This window comes from Mesoplodon bidens (assembly GCF_964165515.1).
Source record: "Mesoplodon bidens genome assembly, chromosome: X".
NCBI lineage: Eukaryota > Metazoa > Chordata > Mammalia > Artiodactyla > Ziphiidae > Mesoplodon > Mesoplodon bidens.
In genome coordinates this window covers 34262273-34285160 of record NC_138163.1, presented here as the reverse complement: position 1 = coordinate 34285160, position 22888 = coordinate 34262273, and positions in this window count along the sequence as shown.

The window sequence follows — 22888 nt, the reverse complement described above, 5'->3', positions numbered from 1 at the left end:
GGTGGCGCAGTGGTTAAGAATCTGCCTGCCGGGCTTCCCTGGTGGCACAGAGGTTAAGAGTCCACCTGCCGATGCAGGGGACACGGGTTCGTGCCCCGGTCCGGGAAGATCCCACATGCCACGGAGCGGCTGGACCCGTGAGCCATGGCCGCTGAGCCTGCGCATCCAGAGCCTGTGCTCCGCAACGGGAGAGGCCACAACAGTGAGAGGCCTGCGTACCGCAAACAAAACAAACAAACAAACAAAAAGTGGCAAGAAGGCAATATATCCCTCTCAATATTGTGAGAGAAGATGATGGCTTGGATCAGAATGGTAGCAGTAGAGGTGATGAGAAGAGGTCGGATTGTGGATGCATTTCAAAGTAGAGTCAAAGGATTTGCTGATGGATTGGATGAAGGCTGAAAAAGAAAGAGGGGGGTTGAGGACATCTACAAGAGTTGCGGCCTGGAGACTTAACAGAGATCAGGTCACCAGGGGAGTGGCAGACCGGACAGAGTGGGGATGGTTCAGATAGGAAACAGGATGATCTGGGGAACAGACAAGTGAGTGTCCAAGGAAGGGGACAATAGGACTCACGGTTCAGGGTAAATCTTTCTCTATTTTCCCCTTTCCCCTTGTTGAAAAAGGAATGACTAATGAGTAAAGTAATGGGCTAAAGAGAAGGGGGTCAGTACCATAGAGGTAGCCACTCACTCTGTGTATACTTGGGGGTGACTTTACACAGAGTTGCATTTGGTTTCTGAGGCTCTCAGATATCAGGACAGCCAAGTATGACAGGCCTATGTAAATAAGACAAATCAGCTTTCCTAGAAAGAACATGGAACTGAGAGGCATGTGTGCTGGTCTACCGTAATCCATAGATTAGCAATTCCCCATGGGAAGCATCTATTTTGCCCCACCGATCTTGACACTTCTTCACATACCCCTGAAAGAAAAGCTACTGACAAAGCACTGAAATGTATGGTGAAGGTTTCATAGGGAAGATAGAGGAAACATGTACATCACACACAACTTCATCAACCCCCTCTTGACATGTCTCTTTGTCTCAGCCTCTCTCTCCAACCATCCTACCAATGGGATATTTTTTCCTTCATCCTCTTAGAGCTGCTTTGCTTCATTAACCTTCTGTACTTCTGGACCTCTCATTCCTGCTCCTAACCCAACTGCAGCTTCTCCAAACTTGTAACTTAGCCCATTTTGGGGAAAAAAAAAGAGGCTTTTCTACTTATCATGATCCACCCCCTTGGGTGGGTGGGGGATGGGAGAGAGCAGGGAGGAATTATAAAACATCTTTTTCTTGTGCAGTAAGTGCTGACGACTGTATCAAAAGACATGGTCCCGAGACGAGGGGAAGATGGTGGAAGAGTAAGACGTGGAGATCACCTTCCTCCCCACAGATACACCAGAAATACATCTACACGTGGAACAACTCCTACAGAACACTTACTGAATGCTGGCAGAAGACCTCAGACTTCCCAAAAGGCAAGAAAGTCCCCACGTACCTGGGTAGGGCAAGAGAAAAAAGAAAAAAACAGAGACAAAAGAATAGGGACGGGACCTGCACCAGTGGGAGGGAGCCGTGAAGGAGGAAAGGTTTCCACACACTAGAAGCCCCTTCGCGGGCGGAGACTGTGGGTGGCGGAGGGGGGAAGCTTCGGAGCCGCAGAGGAGAGCACAGCCACAGAGGTGCGGAGGGCAAAGCGGAGAGATTCCCACAAAGAGGGTCGGGGCCGACCGGCACTTACCAGCCCGAGAGGCTTGTCTGCTCACCCGCCGGGGGGGCGGGGCTGAGGCTGGGGCATCGGTTGGAGCGCAGGGAGAGGACTGGCGGCGTGAACACAGCCTAAAGGGGCTAGTGCACCACGGCTGGCTGGGAGGGAGTCCGGGAAAAAGTCTGGAGCTGCCGAAGAGGCAAGAGACTTTTTCTTGACTCTTTGTTTCCTGGCGCGGCAGAAGAGGGGATTAAGAGCGCTGCTTAAAGGAGCTCCAGAGACGGGCGCCAGCCACGGCTAACAGCACGGACCCCAGAGACGGGCGTGGGACGCTGGGGCTGCTGCTGCTGCTGCCCAGAGGCCTCTGTGCGAGCGCAGGTCACTGTCCACACCCCCCTTCTGGGGAGCCTGTGCAGGCCATCACTGCCGGAGTCCCTGGATCCAAGGACGGCTTCCCAGGGAGAGCGCACAGCCCGCCTCGGGCTGGTGCAACGTCACGCCAGCCTCTGACGCCGCAGGCCCGCCCCGCCTTCATGCCCCTCCCTCCCCCCCCGGCCTGAGTGAGCCAGAGTCCCTGAAGCGGCTGCTCCTTTACCCCTGTCCTGCCCGAGCAAAGAACAGACGCCCTCTGGTGACCTACACGCAGAGGCGGGGCCAAATCCAAAGCTGAGCCCCGGGAGCTGTGCAAACAAAGAAGAGAAAGGGAAATCTCTCCCAGCAGCCTCAGGAGCAGCGGATTAAAGCTCCACTATCAACTTGATGTACCCTGCATCTGTGGAATACATGAATAGACAACGAATCATCCCAAATTGAGGAGGTGGACTTTGAGAGCAAGATTTATGATTTTTTACACTTTTCCTCTTTTTGTGAGTGTGTATGTGTATGCTTCTCTAGGAGATTTTGTCTCTATAGCTTTGCTTCCACCATTTGCCCTAGGGTTCTATCCGTCCCTTTTTTCTTTAAAAAAATTTTTTTTCTTAATAAGTATTTTTTATGTTAATAACTTTTAATTTTATCTTACTTTATTTTATTTTAGCTTATTTCTTTCTTTCTTCCTTTCCTTCCTTCCCTCTTTCCTTTCTGCTTTCCTCCTTCCCTTCCTACCTCCCTCATTTCTTCCTTCCTTTCTTTCTTTCTTTCTTTCTTTCTTTCTTTCTTTCTTTCTTTCTATCTACTTTTTCTCCCTTTTATTCTGAGCCGTGTGGATGAAAGGCTCTTGGTGCTGCAGCCAGCAGTCAGTGCTGTGCCTCTGAGCTGGGAGAGCCAACTTCAGGACACTGGTCCACAAGAGACTTCCCAGCTCCACATAATATCAAACGGCGAAAATCTACCAGAGATCTCCATCTCAACACCAACACCCAGCTTCATTCAACGACCAGCAAGCTACAGTGCTGGACACCCTATGCCAAACAACTAGCAAGACAGGAACATCACCCCACCTATTAGCAGAGAGGCTGCCTAAAATCATAATAAATCCACAGACACCCCAAAACACACCACCAGATGTGGACCTGCCCACCAGAAAGACAAGATCCAGCCTCACCCACCAGAACACAGGCACTAGTCCCCTCCACCAGGAAGCCTACACAACCCACTGAACCAACTTTAGCCACTGGGGACAGACACCAAAAACAACGGAAACTATGAACCTGCAGCCTGAAAAAAGGAGACCCCAAACAGAGTAAGAGAAGCAAAATGAGAAGACAGAAAAACACACAGCAGATGAAGGAGGAAGATAAAAACCCACCAGACCTAATAAAGGAAGAGGAAATAGGCAGTCTACCTGAAAAAGATTTCAGAATAATGATAATAAAGATGATCCAAAATCTTGGAAATAGAATAGAGAAAATGCAAGAAACATTTAACAAGGACACAGAAGAACTACAGATGAAACAAGCAACGATGAACAACACAATAAATAAAATTAAAAATACTCTAGATGGGATCAATAGCAGAATAACTGAGGCAGAAGAACGGATAAGTGACCTGGAAGATAAAATAGTGGAAATAACCACTGCAGAGCAGAATAAAGAAAAAAGAATGAAAAGAACTGAGGACAGTCTCAGAGACCTCTGGGACATTAAACGCACCAACATTCAAATTATAGGGGTTCCAGAAGAAGAAGAGAAAAAGAAAGGGACTGAGAAAATATTTGAAGAGATTATAGTTGAAAACTTCCCTAAATAGTTGATCAAGTGCAGGAAGCACAGAGAGTCCCATACAGGATAAATCCAAGGAGAAATATGACAAGACACATATTAATCAAATTGTCAAAAATTAAATACAAAGAAAACATATTAAAAGCAGCAAGGGAAAAACAACAAATAACACACAATGGAATCCCCATAAGGTTAACAGCTGATCTTTCAGCACAAACTCTGCAAGCCAGAAGTGAGTGGCAGGACATATTTAAAGTGAAGGAGGAGAAAAACCTGCAACCAAGATTACTCTACCCAGCAAGGATCTCATTCAGATTTGATGGAGAAATTAAAACCTTTACAGACAAGCAAAACCTGAGAGACTTCGTCACCACCAAACCAGATTTACAACCAATGCTAAAGGAACTTCTCTAGGCAAGAAACACAAGAGAAGGAAAAGACCTACAATAATGAACCCAAAACAGTTAAGAAAATGGGAATAGGAACATACATATCGATAATTACCTTATATGTAAATGGACTAAATGCTCCCACCAAAAGACACAAATTGGCTGAATGGATACAAAAACAAGACCCATATGTATGCTGTCTACAAGACACGCACTTCAGACCTAGAGACACATACAGAATGAAAGTAAGGGGATGGAAAAAGATATACCATGCAAATGGAAATCAAAAGAAAGCTGGAGTACCAATTCTCATATCAGACAAAATAGACTTTAAAATAAAGACTATTAGAAGAGATAAAGAAGGACACTACATAATAATCAAGGGATTGATCCAAGAAGAAGATATAACAACTGTAAATATTTATGCACCCAACATAGGAGCACCTCAATACATAAGGCAAATACTAACAGCCATAAAAGGGGGAATCAACAGTAACACATTCATAGTAGGGGACTTTAACACCCCACTTTCACCAATGGACAGATCATCCAAAATGAAAATAAATAAGGAAACACAAGCTTAAGATGATACAATAAAAACGATAGACTTAATTGATATTTATAGGACATTCCATCCAAAAACAACAGAATACACATTTTTCTCAAGTGCTTATGGAACATTCTCCAGGATAGATCATATCTTGGGTCACAAATCAAGCCTTGGTAAATTTAAGAAAATTGAAATTGTATCAAGTATCTTTCCCGACCACAATGCTATGAGACTAGTTATCAATTACAGGAAAAGATCTGTAAAAAATACAAACACATGGAGGCTAAACAACACACTACTTAATAACGAAGTGATCACTGAAGAAATCAAAGAGGAAATTAATAAAATACCTAGAAATAAATGACAATGGAGACACGATGACCCAAAATCTATGGGATGCAGCAAAAGCAATTATAAGAAGGAAGTTTATAACAATACAATCCTACCTTATGAAACAGGAAACATCTCGAATAAACAACCTAACCTTGCATCTAAAGCAATTAGGGAAAGAAGAACAAAAACACCCCAAAGTTAGCAGAAGGAAAGAAATCATAAAGATCAGATCAGAAATAAATGAAAAAGAAATAAAGGAAACGATAGCAAAGATCAATAAAACTAAAAGCTGGTTCTTTAAGAAGATAAACAAAATTGACATACCATTAGCCAGACTCATCAAGAAACAAAGGGAGACGACTCAAATCAAGAGAATTAGAAATGAAAAAGGAGAAGTAACAACTGACACTGCAGAAATACAAAAGATCATGAGAGATTACTACAAGCAACTCTATGCCAATAAAATGGAAAACCTGGAAGAAATGGACAAATTCTTAGAAATGCACAACCTGCCAAGACTGAATCAGGAAGAAATAGAAAATATGAACAGACCAATCACAAGCACTGAAATTGAAACTGGGATTAAAAATCTTCCAACAAACAAAAGGCCAGGACCAGACGGCTTCACAGGTGAATTCTATCAAACATTTAGAGAAGAGATAACACCCATCCTTCTCAGACTCTTCCAAAATATAGCAGAGGGAGGAACACTCCCAAACTCATTATACGAGGCCACCATCACCCTGATACCAAAACAAAGCAAGGATGTCACAAAGAAAACTACAGGCCAATATCACTGATGAACATAGATGCAAAAATCCTCAACAAAATACTAGCAAACAGAATCCAACAGCACATTAAAAGGATCATACACCATGATCAAGTGGGGTTTATTCCAGGAATGCGAGGATTCTTCAATATACACCAATCAATCAACATGATACACCATATTAACAAATAGAAGGAGAAAAACCATATGATCATCTCAATAGAGGCAGAGAAAGCTTTCAACAAAATTCAACACCCATTTATGATAAAAACCCTCCTGAAAGTAGGCATAAAGGGAACTTTCCTCAACATAATAAAGACCATATATGACAAACCAACAGCCAACATCGTCCTCAATGGTGAAAAACTGAAACCATTTCCACTAAGATCAGGAACAAGACAAGGTTGCCCACTCTCACCACTCTTATTCAACATAGTTTTGGAAGTTTTAGCTACAGTATTCAGAGAAGAAAAGGAAATAAAAGGAATCCAAATCTGAAAAGAAGAAGTAAAGCTGTCACTGTTTGCAGATGACATGATACTATACACAGAGAATCCTAAAGATGCTGCCAGAAAACTACTAGAGCTAATCAATGAATGTGGTAAAGTAGCAGGATACAAAATTAATGCACAGAAATCTCTGGCATTCCTATATACTAATGATGAAAAATCTGAAAGTAAAATCAAGAAAACAGTCCCATTTACCACTGCAACAAAAAGAATAAAATATGTAGGAAAAAACCTATGTAAGGAGAGAAAAAACCTGTGTGCAGAAAATTATAAGACACTGATGAAAGAAATTAAAGATGATACAAAGAGATGGAGAGATATACCATGTTCTTGGATTGGAAGAATCAACATTGCGAAAATAGCTCTACTACCCAAAGCAATCTACAGATTCAATGCAATCCCTATCAAACTACCACTGGCATTTTTCACAGAACTAGAGCAAAAAATTTCACAATTTGTATGGAAACACAAAAGACCCCAAATAGCCAAAGCAATCTTGAAAACAAAAAACAGAGCTGGAAGAATCAGGCCCCCTGACTTCAGACTATACTACAAAGCTACAGTAATCAAGACAGTATGGTACTGGCACAAAAACAGCAAGATAGATCAATGGAACAGGATAGAAAGCCCAGAGATAAACCCACGCACATTTGGTCACCTTATCTTTGATAAAGGAGGCAGGAATGTACAGTGGAGAAAGGACAGCCTCTTCAATAATTGGTGCTGGGAAAACTGGAGAGGTACATGTAGAAGTAAGAGATTAGATCACTCCCTAACACCATACACAAAAATAAGCTGAAAATGGATTAAAGACCTAAATGTAAGGCCAGAAACTATCAAACTCTTACAGGAAAACATAGGCAGAACACTCTATGACATAAATCACAGCAAGATCCTTTTGGACCCACCTCCTAGAGAAATGGAAATAAAAACAAAAATAAACAAATGGGACCTAATGAAACTTCAAAGCTTTTGCACAGCAAAGGAAACCATAAACAAGACCAAAAGACAACCCTCAGAATGGGAGAAAATATTTGCAAATGAAGCAACTGACAAAGGATTAATCTCCAAAATTTATAAGCAGCTAATGCAGCTCAATAACAAAAAGACAAACAACCCAAGCCAAAAATGGGCAGAAGACCTAAATAGACATTTCTCCAAAGAAGATATACAGATTGCCAACAAACACAAGAAAGATTGCTCAACATCATTAATCATTAGAGAAATGCAAATCAAAACTACAAAGAGATATCATCTCACACCATTGAGAATGGCCATGATCAAAAAATCTAGAAACAATAAATGCTGGAGAGGGTGTGGAGAAAAGGGAACACTCTTGCACTGCTGGTGGGAATGTGAATTGGTACAGCCACTATGGAGAACAGTATGGAGGTTCCTTAAAAACTACAAATAGAACTACCATATGACCCAGCAATCCCACTACTGGGCATATACCCTGTGAAAACCATAATTCAAAAAGAGTCATGTACCAAAATGTTCATTGCAGTTCTATTTACAATAGCCCAGAGATGGAAACAACCTAAGTGTCCATCATTGGATGAATGGATAAAGAAGATGTGGCACATATATACAATGGAATATTACTCAGCCATAAAAAGAAACGAAATTGAGCTATTTGTAATGAGGTGGATGGACCTAGAGTCTGTCATACAGAGTGAAGTAAGTCAGAAAGAGAAAGACAAATACCGTATGCTAACACATATATATGTAATTTTTTTAAAAATGTCATGAAGAACCTAGGGGTAAGACAGGAATAAAGACACAGACCTACTAGAGAATGGACTTGAGGATATGGGGAGGAGGAAGTGTAAGCTGTGACAAAGCGAGAGAGTGGCATGGACATATATACACTACCAAACGTAAAATAGATAGCTAGTGGGAAGCAGCCACATAGCACAGGGAGATCAACTGGGTGGTTTGTGACCACCTAGAGGGGTTGGATAAGGAGGGTGGGAGGGAGGGAGACGCAAGAGGGAAGAGATATGGGAACATATGTATATGTATAACTAATTCACTTTGTTATAAAGCAGAAACTAACACACCATTGTAAAGCAATTATACTCCAATAAAGATGTAAAAAAAAAAAAAAAAAGACATGGTCCCTAGTCTCCAGCATCCAACCAACATGTCAGGGGATTACTGTAACCCAAAGTCATAATTGTTATGACAGAAGTAAGCACAAGTACTATGACACCATTAAGGAGGGGCACCTAATCCAGACTGAAGGGGTGGTAGTCAGGGATGTCATTTCAACTTTTCCGAGCACTTACTATGTGCTAGGCCCTGTACCACACACTAGTGCTATGCTGGGGCCCCAAGTAGGTGCTTAGTCTGCCTATTGGGTGACACCCTTCCTCCTGCTGAGGCTATCCTCCACTGCTGAGCTCATTTTCCCCATCTGTCCACTGAAGGAATCTGACCAGGGCTTGGCAGAACCGGGACCACAACCTGAGGCTTCTGGTTCTTACTATCAATACATGGGACTTAGAAAGTCTTAGACTTGACTAAGAAAGTGTTGACTCAAACACGTTCTCATTTCTCATTCATCAGCCCAAATGTATTGTTAGTAGCAATAGGAGGCTGTAGGCCTTGTGCAGGCCTCTAGAGAATTCTAGGGCTGATTTGCCTATTTATTTTTCCTGCCCTAGTCTCCACGGTCATTACCGGGACCAAAGAAGTCATATCTTCACTGCATTTCCTTGGAACCACAGTGACATTCAGTGGCCATTGGAGGTTGAAAAATAAGTGTCAGAGAAAGCACTTGTCTTTGTGCTGCAGGATGGAGTGAGGCAAGCTTCCCAGCAATTTTTCCACTTAAACCAGCACAAGCTGATCAGCTCCTGCTATTGCTTATGGAAATTTAGCATAGGGCTAATAGGCTGGACCTGGTCCAAGACCACTACCTCACACAAGCTATTTATCTTCATTCAGTTGCCTTCATAGACAAAAGAACAAACCAAACCAAAAGAGTTTACATTGCAATACCGATTTTTAATTTTTCTCGTAGATAATGCTTCCCTAATGCAAAAAAAGGGAATAAAAATTTGAAAAACACAAAATGTTACAATCATCCACAACCTCACCACCCAGAAATAACCCTCATTAACATTTTAACTTATTTTCTTCCTGTCTTTCTATGAAACATACATTATTATCATTCAATACACACTCGTTGCCTGCTTTCCGCACTTACTGATATATCATGGACATTTTTCCCTGCCATTCTTCTATACCATTATTTATAATGGCCCAATACGAATCCAACATATGGATATACTGTGATTCACTTATGCATGTATCATAATTAGTTAACCAATTCCATATTGTTAAAACATTCAGATGGTTTCTAAATTTTTAACATTATAAAATAATATTGTGGGAGTTTCCTTACAAATAACCTACCTGATTATTTCCTTAGCATTAATTCCTACTATTGGAACAACTCAGTTAAAGAGCATTCACATTTAATACTTTGGAAACATATTGCAAAATTACCCTCCAGAAAGATTATACCAACTTTTTCTCCCATCAGCTCTTTTTGAAAGTGCTTATTTCCTCATGCCCAGGTCAACACTGGGTATTATCATTACTTTTCTTCTTTGACAGTGTCAAATGATAGGCAAAAAATGGAAAAAATTTTTAATGGCAAAGCATTTTTGTTTACTTTTCATTTTTATTATAAATGAATTTGAACTTTTACTTTTTCATTGGCTGTTTGTATTTGTTCCTTCGTAAAGTGCCTGTCCTGGTCTTCTGCGCTTTTTTCCCATTGGAATTTTTATCTTCTTTATTGATTTATAAACACACTTTAGTGTTAACCATTTGTCATACCATACAAATTTTTCTCAGCGTGTCATTGTCCTGCTTCTTTGGCATATAGGATTTTGACTTTTATACATTCAAATCTATTTATCTTTTCCTTTATGTTTTCCATCTTTGGTGCTATGTTTAAAAAGGCCTTCCCTTCTCCTAAAATATATATTTTGTTTTTTTCCTCTGGGTTTCTTGTTTTGTTAATTACATTTAACAATTTAATCCATCTGGAATTTATTTTCTGGAGGTGCGAGGTCAGGCTATATAACTTTATTAAATAGTTGTGCCACAATTGTTAACTGGGAGAAATAATTTCTCCTTAACTTTTTTTTGCCACCTTCAACTATCAAGGTGAGAACTGGGGACAGGTAAAGGACAGACACGAAACAACAAAAGTGTTTTATCAGAATTAGCAACATCATTAGTTTTGACTGTGGTTTAGAATTTAGGGACCAGGTGGCAGGCCCAGTACAGGGAGATCCTGAGTGTCTCACTAATACGGTAGACAGTGTTGTTGATACTGGCTATTGGCTCTCTCATCCTTTATTCCCACTTCCTTCTAATGCATCTTCTGTGCTGCAAAGACTGGAAAACTGAAAACCATATTTCACAGACTCTTTTACAGCTTGAGTTCTGGGTTTGAAATACCTTCCACCAAATATGTGCATTTACGTGAGATCTAAAAGGCAGAAATGAAGTCAAGACCACCTTCCCTGCCCCTGTGGGCTCCTTTACCCTGGCAATGAAGGTCACACAGACACGAGAATGTTCTGCAACACTGTACCAGCATCTAGTCTCCAGCTTCCTGCATGTCCAGAGGCAGTACATCAGTGACAGTGATATTTCCTGAATCCACCTTCTGTTCCCTGGGCCATTCTTGAACTCAAGCATTCCAGTGATCTGTGGTCTCAGAGGTAGTAGCCAACTGCTGGATGGGTTCTATAAGATTCTGGGAGCCATTCCTATAGGCCCAGCCTAGATCCCACTCTTTCAACCCTTCCAAGGCTTTAAAAAATATATCTAGGGAATTCCCTGGTGGTACAGTGGTTAGGGCTCCATGCTTCCACTTCAGGGGGCACAGGTTAGATCCCTGATCAGGGGACTAAGATCCTGCAAGCTGTGCAGTGTGGCCAAAACACTAAATAAATTTTAAAAATAAAAATATCTAATTTCCTTATTAAATCCCTTTCTACTGAAAATACCTAGCGTGGTTTTTTGTTTCCTATACTGAATCCTGACAGATACAGGCAACCAGGATCAGGGTCCAGGATCTTTTCAGGGTCCAGGTCAGGGTCCAGGACCAATTCCTTGCAAGACCTGAGTCTGGAAAAATATGGGTTAATGACAGGGGCCTTTCAGGCAGCAGCTGGCTAATATACAGGAGAAAACTCTTTATCCATCATTGGCCTGAGTCACAGATTCTGGTATCCTTCAACTTTTGGTTGAAGCCAACACTAGGTGTAAATACATGAACAGTGGAGGAGCAGAGAGGAAGGGATCCAGGAAGGTAACACAAAGTGTCTACTATGTGTCAGGTACCAACTTAGACCATTTCACATGTTCTCATTTAATTCTTACAACACTCTGGAAGGTAAATACAATTGTCCCCAATTAACCCAACCCTGCACATACACATTTACTCAGCCATAAAAAGAAACGAAATTGAGTTATTTGTAGTGAGGTGGATGGACCTAGAGTCTGTCATACAGAGTGAAGTAAGTCAGAAAGAGAAAGACAAATACCGTATGCTAACACATATATATGGAATCTAAGAAAAAAAAATGTCATGAAGAACCTAGGGTTAAGACAGGAATAAAGACACAGACCTACTAGAGAATGGACTTGAGGATATGGGGAGGGGGAAGGGTAAGCTGTGACAAAGAGAGAGAGTGGCATGGACATATATACACTACCAAACGTAAAATAGATAGCTAGTGGGAAGCAGCCGTATAGCACAGGGAGATCGGCTCGGTACGTTGTGACCACCTACAGGGGTGGGTTAGGGAGGGTGGGTGGGAGTGAGACTCAAGAGGGAAGAGATATGGGGACATATGTATAAGTATAACTGATTCACTTTGTTATAAAGCAGAAACTAACACACCATTGTGAAGCAATTATACTCCAATAAGGATGTAAAAAAATAAATTAATTAAAAAAAACACATTTCTGAATACAGTATGTCCATTTCCCTTGGGCTCAGATCACTGTTAAAATAAAACATCTTACTTAGCATGGGGACCCAGATGGTGAATGGGTCTAGATTCTAAGCCGCTCTGAGGACCTCAGTTCCAGAAGTATATGACCTTGTGTCAAGTGCTCTGCAATTAACATGACTTGGCTCCAGTCTCTGTGTCTACTTCTTTCTGCTCTACTACCAACTGGTAAATTTCCTTTGTGTCATGAATCAGACTTCCTGAGGCAATAATCTGTCCCTGTTCATCTTAAGCCTGGGCCACAAAAGTCAGCTGCCAGCCTATGGCTGGACAACATCCCTCAAAGGCAGGCATCTGTCCCTGATCCAATCAGCTGTAACTGAGACAAGTGGGTCCCAGGTACTGCTGGCTATTCAGCAGAAGGATGAACAGGGAAGGCCATATTTTGGCATCTGCTGAAAAATCAGAATATTACAAAACACTGAGCCCACATTTCCACAGGCAACAGGGGGAAGGAGTCCCCCTTTACTGCAGTTTGAGAAATCCTAAATTCCTTCCAGGTCTAACAATCTTTAATCCTGAGATTCTATACTCTTCTGGATTCCTGTCCACTGAAAACATTGTGGATTGACATGGGCCTCATTGAACAGATAATTTGGAAACAAGCTGGGAATGCATTTCATTTATCCACTGATTTGATTTTTAAATAGGGACTCTACATTTCCACACTACAAAGCCATTATTCTCCTCTATTGGAGTTCCTGTAATTCTCAGTGTGCCATATATTATCATCATCCTGTCAAAATGAAAATCTTACAGAGATCCTGCGAGGGCCTTATCAAATCAAGTGGAAGTGATTAAGGACAGTAGGAAAAATTAGAACAATTATATATACACCATTAAATAATGTAACAGATGAGAATCCAACTAGTCTTCAGATTTTCATAAGTAAAGTTTGCAATTTTCTATTTTGTTGACTCAATAGCAAATTATCAATTCATTAAGTGATTAAACCATTTATCAAAACTGAATGACAAAGCAATCAGAGACTGGGATAATCAGACTCCAAGTCTGTTCTTTGTGTAGAATTCAAATGCACCCAACACAATACAATTTTGTACTTAATGTCACTCATCTAATCAGCATATTTCTGCTCCAGTGTGAGATCTTTGTTTGAACACGAGATGCAAAAGATATGGAAGCCACAAAAATCTCATTTATATAATCATAACAAGCATGTTATAGTGGTTGTCAAAATTAATTAAACCTAATTCGTTCTATTTTCTAAGCTTGAAATTGACACAAAACATTCTTGTGAAAGGCAAAAGTGCTAAAGGATCACAGAAATAGGTATAAAAGTGAATATTTTTAAATGCCTGTGCTTTGTTTTAGAGAGTTAGTTAATATTGATTATATTCCTCCAAACATTTGAAACGACCAGTTGAATATGAACATTCACTCTATGAATGCCTAAACCTTTGGTTTCTTTTGAGTAATAATGAGTCCCACTGGTGTAATTACAATAAGTGTAAATTTAGAAAACCTCTATTAACACACAACTTCTCAGGAAGACGTTCTTTCCTAAGGCAAGGGACATCTTTATTTCAGATTACATTGTCATCTTGATCATCCTCTATTTAGAGCCAAAGTTCTGCTTACACCAGTGCTTCTCAAAATGTGTTATATGTCAGAAACACTCAGAGAGCCTGTTAAACATGCAGATTCCAGGGCCCCAAGCTGGTCTTGATTCAAAAGGTAGGGCTTAAAAAATCTGTATTTTCACAAATAACCCAGACAGTTCTTTTGTAAAAGTTCCAAGGACCACACTGTGAGAAACATTGACTCACACGTTTTCTTTCTCCCCTTGTGTTATGTTGTTTTGAATCCTTGCATTATAAGTCCTTTCTGTATCTCTCTTGAGTGCCTTATGCATGCCCTAATCAACCTCCACTAATATTCCCTGGGCCCCATCTTGTCTCATTAGCCTGAACTGGAAGAAGTTACATTTTCTACATTTTCCTTCTCCAGATTCATACCTCTCTGGCCTTCACACGTGCAGCCCCCTTAGAAAGCACCAATTAGGTGGACCCTTCTAGAAAACTTCCAGTCTTCCCTAAGCCAATCAGATTCCTAAGTGTTTCGTAGCAGGAGCTCTTCAAATAAACACATAAGCTCTGTTTCTAGCAAACCGCCCTGTTACCAAGAAAAGGCTTATCTAAGCCTTTAGTTTCCTCAATACTACAGAGTGGACAAGATAAAACAAAGGAGGAGGATCACAAACCCATCTCTTTAACATCTTTTTAACAACTCAAGAAAAAAAACGTTGTCAGTGAAGAACTAGAATCATATTTTCTTAAAAATTCACAATTGCCTGTTGATATGAATTATCCAAGTTATCACTGAGCCCTCATACCACAGATAGAGAAGAGATAGTAAGCCATCACCTGGGGACTCATTTGGGGAGATTTTCATGTAGATCAATGCCTGGGCCCTGCCCTAGACCCGGGTTTCTCAACTTTGGCATTACCGACATATTGGTCAGATAATTTTTTGTCATGAGGGGCTGTCCTTAGCCCATAAAGCTTAAAATATTTACTATCTGGCCCTTTACATAAAAAGTTTGATGACCCCTGTGGTAACTGAATTAGCCACTTACTCTGAATTTTCAGGGAGACTGAGCTAGGAAGGAGAGGCAGAAGTGAGATGGTAAACTTCTATTGCTTGTTTTAAGCCATATAAATGAAGTTGAGATAGCATAAAGATATCACAATGCACTAAAAGACAAAACACAATTTCTTCCTCCAAATTAAATTTCTTTTTGAAAAAAAAATCTATGTCTATTTCACTGGCAAGACCTTTTTAAACCCCTTGTCTTGGAAATTGAAATGCTTCATATTTGTTCATGCTTCCTGGAATTCTGTTTTCCTGGAGGTCATCAAAAGCTCTGAGCTTAGCTATCTTAGCTACGGAACCACCTGCTGGAAAAAGAGCCTATTAGTAGTTGATTTTCCTAAGCCCATCTCAGTGTTCCTGATTTAGAAGACTGTCCCTGCTATATGGAAACATAGGCTGGGAATAATGAGCGTCATAGCAAGGCTGTGCAGGGCTGATTAAAACAACTGCTCCTACACATTGAAATCGTTACAGATGAAATAATGTGATGTCTGGGAGTTGCTTCAAAATAATGGGAGAGAGTAGGTGGAGATATATATGAAACAAGAGTGACTATCTCTAATAATTTTTGAAGCTGAACAGTAGGCACTGCATGTTCATTACATTATTTCCTCTATATTTGAAAATATTTGAGAATTTCAATAATACGTTTTTTTATTAAAAGAAAATCTGAGGGGCTTCCCTGGTGGCGCAGTGGTTGAGAGTCCGCCTGCCGATGCAGGGGACACGAGTTTGTGCCCCGGTCCGGGAAGATCCCACATGCCGCGGAGCGGTTGGGCCCGTGAGCCATGGCCGCTGAGCCTGCGCGTCCGGAGCCTGTGCTCCGCAACGGGAGAGGCCACAGCAGTGAGAGGCCCGCGTACCGAAAAAAAAAAAAAGAAAAAAAGAAAAAAGAAGATCTGCTTCAAGTGCCAGCTGAGGCCAAAAATGCTTAAAAACAGAAAGGAAAGATCCTCAATTTTCTTCTGAAGCAGCACTTTAATGTTTTGATTTGATGGACCTTGGGCCATGAGGAGACAGTTCCCCAAAATTATTTAGTCCTAATTCTTAGCAAAATACCTAGCATGATGTAGGTGCAAAATAAATATTTATTGACTCAGTGAACAAACCCAGGTCCTTTATGCTACAAGATCCTCCAGGAGAGTAATAACAACCATGATAACAGCAATAAGTAACAATTATTGAGGATTTATTATGTGCCAGGCACTGTGCCAAATACTGAGAATATATCATTATTTCCTTCAATCCTTATTACAACCTTATAAGCTTCATAAGGGCATGAATTTTTACTGTTTATTCACTGGTATGTCCCCAGTGCTTAAAACATGACTGACGCAATAAATATTTGTTCAATGAATAGATCTAACGTATGTGCTATTATCATAACCCTTATGCAGATGAGGAATCTGAGGCTTAAAAAAGTTAAATGACCTGCCCAGCTAGCAAATGGCAGAGCTGGATTCAAATCTAGATAATATAACTCAAAAAACTACCTTTCAACCACTAGCTATACTGATGCTAATTCACACTTAAAAGTCTTGTCTATTATTATAACTGTGCCAGCCAGTGACCTTCAAAGGCCCTAAAAAATACAATGTATGATGAAAATATTTTGATAGCAACTCAAACTGAACAGACTTAAGAGTCTGGGGTACTGCTTGGAACAGGAATAAAAGGGAACTTAAACATGAAAATGGGTCTCTCCCAAACATCTCTATCAAGGGTCCCCAACCCCTGGGCCATGGACCAGTACCAGTCCATGGTCTGTTAGGAACCAGGCCGCACAGGAGGAGGTGAGCGGTGGGCGAGCGAGTGAAGCTTCATCTGCGGCTCCCCATCGCTCTCCATCTCTCACATTACCGCCTGCACCATTGCCCACCCATGAATCCCCCCATCTGTGGAAAAATTGTCTTCCATGAAACCGATCCCTGATGCCAAAATCGCTGGGGACCACTGATCTATATGAAAGATACTTGTGAAATCTTAGAAGCATTCCCATTAAAGTTAGAATGAAGGCAAGGATAACCTTGCCAAGGAAAACCTATCACCACTATTATCTATCATTGTATTGGAGGTCATAGACAAAGCAATAAGATAGCAATAAGACAATTCTGTTAGAATTAAAAAGGAAGACACAATATCATCTTTGTTTTTAAACAAAATAACCTATTAGAAAATCCACAAAAAGCTTAAACACTACCAAAACTAAGAGTGTTTACAAGATTGTTGGATACAATATATGTTCTTATTTATTAGTAGCAACCACTTTAAAAATGCAAAATTAATTTAACACATTTTTAAAGTCATTCACCATAAATTTCAAAACTCCATGGTACCTAGGAGTAAATATAGTAAAAGTTACATAAGATCTTTATGAAGATAACATATATGATGTAAAGGAAGACCTAGATAAATGAATATGTCATGTTCATAGACGGAAGTTATACATAGATGTCAATTCTCCACAAACTGACTTGCTAATTCATTGAAATTCCAATCAAAATTCCACTGGAATTAAGAATAAAGGGTCGGGGCTTCCCTGGTGGCACAGTGGTTGAGAATCTGCCTGCCAGTGCAGGGGACACGAGTTCGAGCCCTGGTCTGGGAAGATCCCACATGCCACAGAGCAACTGGGCCCGTGAGCCACAGCTACTGACCCTGCGTGTCTGGAGCCTGTGTTCTGCAACGAGAGGCCACGACAGTGAGAGGCCCATGCACCGCGATGAAGATTGGCCCCCGCTCGCCGCAACTAGAGAAAGCCCGAGGGCAACAGTGAAGACCCAATGCAGCCAAAAATAAACAAATAAATAAATAAAATTTTTAAAAAAAGAATAAAGGGTGAAGAATAGACAAAATGATCTTGCACAAGAACAAGGAACCTTCCCCTGTAAGGTTTTAAGACTTATAAGGAATAGTATTTTTTATTTTATTTTTCATTTTTTTAAGGCCTATGTGAATTTTTTTAACATCTTTATTGGAGTATAATTGCTTTACAATGGTGTGTTAGTTTCTGCTTTATAACAAAGTGAATCAGTTATACATATACATATGTCCCCATATCTCTTCCCTCTTGCACCTCCCTCCCTCCCACCCTCCCTATCCTACCCCTCTAGGTGGTCACAAGGCACCAAGCTGATCTCCCTGTGCTAGGCGGCTGCTTCCCACTAGCTATCTATTTTACATTTGGTAGTGTATATATGTCCATGCCACTCTCTCACTTTGTCACATATGCATATGTATAACTGATTCACTTTGTTATAAAGCAGAAACTAACACACCATTGTGAAGCAATTATACTCCAATAAAAAAAATAGTGGTTGCTATGTTTGAGGTACTAAGGGAATAATAGCATAGACAGTTTAAAATTGGTAAACGTTTACAAAATAAACTAAGTTTACACATGTGGATAAGATTTACAAATAAACAGAATCATATGACATAACACACTACTTCTAGTCCTAATAAAACTGCCCAATCTGGACTGAATTTTCTTCCATCCTAGTTCTGTCCCATACATGTCATCTGATTTTTTTTTTTACAACTTTATTGGTCTGGTGGGTTTTTATCTTGCTCCTTCACCTGCTGTGTGTTTTCCTGTCTTCTCATTTTGTGTATCTTACTGTGTTTGGGCTCTCCTTTTTGCAGGCTGCAGGTTCGTAGTTCCCGTTGTTTTTGGTGTCTGTCCCCAGTGGCTAAGGTTGGTTCAGTGGGTTGTGTAGGCTTCCTGATGGAGGGGACTAGTGCCTGTGTTCTGGTGGATGAGGCTGGATCTTGTCTTTCTGGTGGGCAGGTCCACGTCTGGTGGTGTGTTTCGGAGTGTCTGTGGACTTATTACGATTTTAGGCAGCCTCTCTGCTAATGGATGGGGTTGTGTTCCTGTCTCGCTAGTTGTTTGGCATGGGGTGTCCACCACTGTAGCTTGCTGGTCGTTGAGTGGAGCTGGGTCTTGGCGTTGAGATGGAGATCTCTGGGAGATTTTTGCCGTTTGATATTATGTGGAGCTGGGAAGTCTCTTGTGGACCAGTGTCCTGAAGTTGGCTCTCCCACCTCAGTGGCACAGCCCTGACGCCTGGCTGGAGCACCAAGAGCCTGTCCTCCACATGGCTCAGAATAAAAGGGAGAAAAGAAAGAAAGAAGAAAGAAAGAAAGAAAGAAAGAAAGAAAGAAAGAAAGAAAGAAAGAAAGAAAGAAAGAAAGAAAGAAAGAGAAGAAATAAAGATAGAAAGAAGAAGGTAAAATAAAATAAAGTAAAATAAAATAAAGTTATTAAAATAAAAAATGATTATTAAGAAAAAATATTTTTCTAAGTAATTAAAGAAAAAAAGGACAGACAGAACCCTAGGACAAATGGTAAAAGCAACGCTATACAGACAAAAATCACCCACAGAAGCATACAAATACACACTCACAAAAAGAGAAAAAGGGGGAAAAAATATATATATATCATTGCTCCCAAAGTCCACCTCCTCAATTTGGGATGATTTGTTGTCTATTCAGGTATTCCACAGATGCAGGGTGCATCAAGTTGATTGTGGAGCTTTAATCCACTGCTCCTGAGGCTGCTGGGAGAAACTTCCCTTTCTCTTCTTTGTTCACCCAGCTCCTGGGGTTCAGCTTTGGATTTGAACCCGCCTCTGTGTGTAGGTCGACTGAGGGCGTATGTTCTTCGCTCAGACAGGACGGGGTTAAAGGAGCAGCTGATTCGGGGGCTCTGGCTCACTCAGGCCGGGGGCAGGGAGGGGTATGGATGCGGGGCGAGCCTGCGGCGGCAGAGGCCAGCATGACGTTGCACCAGCCTGAGGAGCACCGTGCGTTCTCCCAGGGAAGTTGTCCCTGGATCCCGGGACCCTGGCAGTGGCGGGCTGCACAGGCTCCCCGGAAGGGAGGTGTGGAGAGTGACCTGTGCTCGCACACAGGTTTCTTGGTGGCGGCAGCAGCAGCCTTAGCGTCTCATGCCCGTCTCGGGGGTCCGTGCTGTTAGCCACGGCTCCACCCATCTCTGGAGCTCCTTTAAGCAGCACTCTTAATCCCCTCTCCTCGCGCACCAGGAAACAAAGAGGGAAGAAAAAGTCTCTTGCTTCTTCGGCAGCTCCAGACTTTTTCCTGGACTCCCTCCCCGCCAGCCGTGGCGCACTAACCCCTTCAGGCTGTGTTCACGCCTCCAACCCCAGTCCTCTCCCTGCGCTCCAACCGAAGCCCGAGCCTCAGCCCTACCCCACCGGCGGTTGAGCAGACAAGCCTCTCGGCCTGGTGAGTGCCGGTCGGCACCGATCCTCTGTGCGGGAATCTCTCCGCTTTGCCCTCAGCACCCCTGTGGCTGTGCTCTCCTCCGCGGCTCCGAAGCTTTCCCCCTCCACCACCCGCAGTCTCCGCCCGCGAAGGGGCTTCTAGTGTGTGGAAACCTTTCCTCCTTCACGGCTCCCTCCCACTGGTGCAGGTCCCATCCCTATCCTTTTGTCTCTGTTTTTTTTTTTTCTCTTTTGCCCTATCCAGGTACGTGGGGAGTTTCTTGCCTTTTGGGAAGTCTGAGGTCTTCTGCCAGCCTTCAGTGGGTGTTCTATAGGAGCAGTTCCACGTGTAGATGTATTTCTGATGTATCTGTGGGGAGGAAGATGATCTCTGCGTCTTACTCTTCCGCCATCTTGAAGCTCCTCCAGGAATAGTATATTTTAAATGTGGTATTGGTATAGTAATATACCAACAGACAACTGGAATAGATTAGAAAGTGAATAAACAGTCTATGTATATATAGGAACTTGAAATATGAAAGAGATGGGATTATAATTCAGTGGTGGAAAAAAACAGATTATTCAAAAAGTTGTGCTTTCCAGGTTGAAAATGAAACTGTTAGAAAACTAAACCTGGGACTTCCCTGTTGGTCCAGTAGTAAAAAATCCCCCTTCCAATGCAAGGGATGCGAGTTCGATCCCTGGTCAGGGAACTAAGATCCCACATGCCGCAGGGCAACTAAGCCTACGCGCCACACCATTGTGTGGTGTGGCTGGGCTCGTGCACCTCAACTAGAGAGCCCATGTGCCGCAAACTACAGAGCCCACACACTCTGGAGCCCTCGCGCCACAACTAGAGAGAGAAAACCCGCACACCACAACTAGAAAGAAGTCCACGTGCTGCAATGAAGAGCCCGCACGTCGCACCGAAAGATCCCACATGCCTCAACAAAGATCCCACGTGCTGCAACTAAGACCTGATGTAGCCAAAAAATAAATAAATAAATAAAATTTTTTAAAAAACTACACCTGACATCACTCACACAAAATAAATTCCAATGTTTTAAAGACCTAAAGGGGATGTTGTAAAACTTTTTAGAAACAAATATAAGAGACTCTAGGAGACATAAGAAAGGTTTTATTAAATTCAACACTAAAGGCACAAACCATGGAGGGAAAAATTGATGTTTGCTTATATTTAAATTGAAAACTTTCATATGAAAAAAGCCACCATTAAAAGGTTACAATATGAGCCACAGACTAGGAAAACATTTATATTATAAAATATATTTATATTGGGACTCCCCTTGTAGTCCAGTGGTTAAGGCTCTGTGCTTCCACTGCAGGGGGCACGGGTTTGATTCCTGGTCAAGGAACTAAGATCCCACATGGTGTGCAATGCGGCCAGAAAAAAAAAAAAATATATATATATATATATATAGTATTTATTGTATTAATATATTAGTATCTAGAATATATAAAGAGTTCACTAAAACTCTAAGAAAAAGACAGCGCAATAGAAAAATAAATGGAGAAGGAGGAAACCAAACTGGCCAATAGATAATATAAAAAAAAATGTGCAACCTCACTTAAAATCAGAGAAATACAAAGTAAAACAAGAATAAGATTTGTGTCACATCTGTCATACTGGCAAAGAATTTTAAATCTGATAACATCAGGTGTTGGTGAGGACGTGGGGAAACAGGAGCGCTGATACCTCAGTGGTGGGACTGTGAATATCTACAACCTTTAGGGAAAACAATTTGACAACACCAAGCAGAATTGAAGATGTGCATCCCTACAGACTCATTCATTCCATGTCTACCTACATACCCCAGAGCTCCAGTTCTCAAAGTGTGGCCCATGGACCAATGCGTGTCTCTGAGATCCTTTTAAGGGGTCCATGACAACTGTTCTCATAATACTAAGAAGTTTTTTTTTTCACTATGTTGCTATTTGCATTAACGATGCAAAATCAATGTTGGGTTGTGGTAGGCTAAATAATGGTCCCCAAAGATAGCCAGTTCCTAATCCCTTGCAACCTGTGACTGTCACCCTATATGACAAAAAGCACTTTGCTGATGTGATTAAGTTAAAGATCTTGGGATAGAGAGATAATCCTGGATTATCTGCATGGGCCCTAAATGTAATTACAATTATCATCATGACAGGGAGGCTATAATGAGGAGTCTGACTCCATTTTCTGATGTTTGACTGCTGACAGCCTTTAAGCTTGACCTCTTTTTCTTCCCCATTCTGCCTCACATGTGGCCAAGCTGATAAGAAAACCTGAGTGCTCCCTCCTTTGGCACTGATGGGAGAGTCAAACCACATAAGCCCCTAACTGTGCACAGGAACTCTCACCCTGGCCCCATCCCTAACCATAACAAAAAAATAATTATTTATTCATTCATTTGTTTGTTTAAAAAAGATAAAAAGAAACTCAAGCTAGTCTTCTTTCCTTGCTCTCTCAAGTCATTTTTAGACCTGCTTGAGAGGCTTGCCCTGCTCTCCCCAGAAAAGCCTCAACTGTGTAAGTAATAAAGCTTTTCATTACCCTCTTGGTGTGTGCACGGCAT